Source organism: Galeopterus variegatus, unplaced genomic scaffold (assembly GCF_000696425.1).
Source record: "Galeopterus variegatus unplaced genomic scaffold, G_variegatus-3.0.2 Scaffold2182, whole genome shotgun sequence".
In the NCBI taxonomy this organism is placed as follows: Eukaryota; Metazoa; Chordata; class Mammalia; order Dermoptera; family Cynocephalidae; genus Galeopterus; species Galeopterus variegatus.
This window is the reverse complement of record NW_007728293.1, coordinates 229679-232852: the sequence shown is the minus strand read 5'-3', so window position 1 is coordinate 232852 and position 3174 is coordinate 229679.

Genomic DNA, 3174 nt, shown 5'->3' with positions numbered 1-3174 from the left:
GGCTGGGGGCCAGAAAAACCAAACCTTGATTAGAGGCTGGAACTTTCAATGCCCTCCCCCCCCCGCCACGCCTCGCCCTGTGCGTCTCTTCCATGTGGCTGCTCCTGAGTTGTAGCCTTTTTAATAAACTGGTGATAGTAAGGAAAGTGTGCCCCTGAGTTTGTGAGCTGTTCTAGCAAGTTATGAAATATGAGGAGAGGGTTGTGGGGGGCCCTGAATTTGTAGTAAGAATGCATATTTGTGGCAACCTGAGCCTGTATATCTCCCTGGCTGCAGTCCTAAAAACTTGGCCCAAATAAATTGTTTTATATTTTTGCCTCGCGTTCTTCTTTTGGGTCAACACAATTAATTTAGCAAATTAATCGAACTTGAAATGGGGGTAGTGGGAACCCTGATTTATAGCTAACTGGTCAGAAGTACCAGTGATGACCTACTACTTGTGAACAGCACCTGAGGGGGGGCAGTCATGTGGGACTGAGCCTTTATGCCTGTGGAGTCTGCTGCTAACTCTGGGTAGTTAGTGTCCAAATAGAATTAAATTGTTGGACACCCAATTGCTTTTCAGAAAAATCAGAACTGGTATTGGCCAAGACACCACACATTTGTGTCATTGGAAGAAAAAAAACCTCTTAACATGCGTAAGAGGATTAAACTAGAGCCCCCACCAGTAGTGGGCCTCCTGGAGATCACCACCTGCCAGGTGGGACTAGCCGTCCTGCAGAACGGTGGGCTACAAGGAGAGCCGTGGTCTCCTGCCAGCCTCCTGCTGCCGCCCCCATTTCCTTACAAAACGATGGAGAATTTGTCAAAGTTTTTCTGTGTTGATGACTACCACACTCCAGCTCTGTGAAACTGTGAAGTTTGTAGCTGTCGGTGAAAACCAGAATCTTGTTCTATTACTCTTGAATCTGAATTTTTGGAGACAAGAAAGCCTAACTAGCTTAAATAGCTGCACATAGAAATAAATGTTTTGAGATAACATATACTTTACAAAGACACTGTGGTTATGGATGGGTGTGTAACTTCAGGGCGAGCCCACAAAAAGCTTCATTTGGTTGTGTAAGCGGGAAGTGGAAAGTCTGCCAGCACCGTTTTACAGAGAACTGCTGGGTATCAGAGAGGAAGGTGCGGACTGATAAGTGAAAGGATTTACTGCATTTGTCCTAAGTCGGAGCTCAACACGTTGGCTTTTTTCTGCCTTCCTCCCTTTCTTTTATCCACAAATATGCTGCTGCCACGTCTCAGGCATTGCTGGGATAGCCCAGCCTCCTCTTTAGGAAGCTTCAGATCAGTGGGGAAAGTAGACCTCAGTCAGATAAGCATGCAGAATGCAGGTAACGTTAGGACTGTGATGCGTGCTTCCAGGAGGGATTCCAGGCCCTGTCTACCCAGAGCCCTGGCCCTGTCGTGGGGTGATGATGATTGAGAACATGTCCCCAAGGAAGTGGCATCCAAAGGAATGAGCTAAAGTGACCTGACTGAGGAAGTGAGGGAGAGCATGCTCCAGGCAGAAAGAACAGCCTGTGAAAGGCCTCACCGTAAAAGAGAGCTCTCTGCTGTCTGTGTTTTTGAGGAAGTAAAAGGCAGGAATGGCTGGAAAGTAGAGAGCTGGAAGAGCATCGTACAGGAGGCTCGACAGTGGGTGGGCATCACATCCCCAGGGCTGTGTAATATTGATTCTAGTCTTTCACTTAGGTCCATTAGAGCCATTGGGCAGCAACATCATTAGATTTAGGTTTGAAAAGATCTTCCATATGCTACGGTCTGAATGGTCCCCCAAATTTCAGGTGTTGGAAACTTAATCCCCAAGTTTATATGTTGAGGGCATTTGGAGGTACAGCCACTGGGAGGTAATTAGAATTAGATAAGGTCATCAGAGTGGGGCCTCCATGATGGGACTGGTGGCTTTATACAAAGAGGAAGACAGACCTGAGCTGACACATGCTCCTGCCCTCTTGACCTGAGATGCCTCCTGCCATGCTACAACCCAACAAGAGGGCGATAACCAGGTGTGGCCCCTCAGTCTTGGACTTCCCACCCTCCAGAATGGTGAGAAATAAACTTCTTTTTGCTACAAATTATCCAGTCTGTGGTATTTTTTTTTATAGCAACAGAAAATGGACTATGACGCCATATATGTATGGAGAGAAGATTGGAGCTGGATGAAGGTAGAGACAGGGAGACTAGATGGGAACCTCTTATCCAGGCAGAAGATGAAGTATCGTGAGCTAGAGAGACGGTATTGGAGGTAGAGGACAGAAGGCAGAAGGCGTCAGGTGGTAGAACCAGCAGGACGTGGTGGTGAGCTGGACACAGGAGAAAGGGACGTTTAAGGATGGGACTTGGTTTCTGTCTTGTGGAACCATGTGAGTGATGGCGCCATTGGCTAAGAGAGGGGTCATAGGTAAACGACTAGGTTTGAGGCCAGGTTTGGGGTGAAGGGATGTTGATAATGAGTTCATAATGTGAGTAACTTGAGTTTGCGGTGCTGTTGGGACAGCCATGTGGAGGTGCCAGGAGATGGTTGAAAATATAGGTCTGGAGGTCAGGGGAATGGTCCAGTTTGGGGATATAAATGTGTGAGTCGCCAGGGAGATAGGTGGCAGTTGAAGCCATGAGTTTGGAAGAGTTTTCCCACTGGGAGAGTGTGGGGTGAGACGAGAGGGTGGCCGAGGACCAAGTGCAGCACAGCTGCCGAGTGGACGAGGCTGCGCAGCGAAGAAGCCAGAGCAGCACCTGAAGAGAAGGTGAGGCCAGGAGCGCTTGCTGGCAGCAAGGCTGAGGGAAAACACGTGTCTGGAGGAGGCAACGGTCTAGGATAAAACGCTGCAGAGACTGATTGGGAGAAGAACAAAAACGTCCACTGGGTTGAGCAGTGTGGGGGTCCCCGCTGACCATGCTGCGCTGTTGGCGTGGACTCAGGGGCTGGACTGGTGAGCAGGGTGGAGGGAGGAGACAGCGCCTCTTGTTTGACGAGTTTGGCTACTTGCGCTGTCTGTCCTTGGATGTTGTAGAGCTCACTGCTAGTGCGGCAGAAACGTACATTTCAGCGGAGGACCTTCCTGACTGAGAAAGCAAAGAGCGGTGCAGTCCCACTGCACTGGTTTGCAGGTATTACCCGCAAAAGCCCAGGAGGCGCTGGACCCTAGGTAGTCACGGGCTTTTCAATCAGCG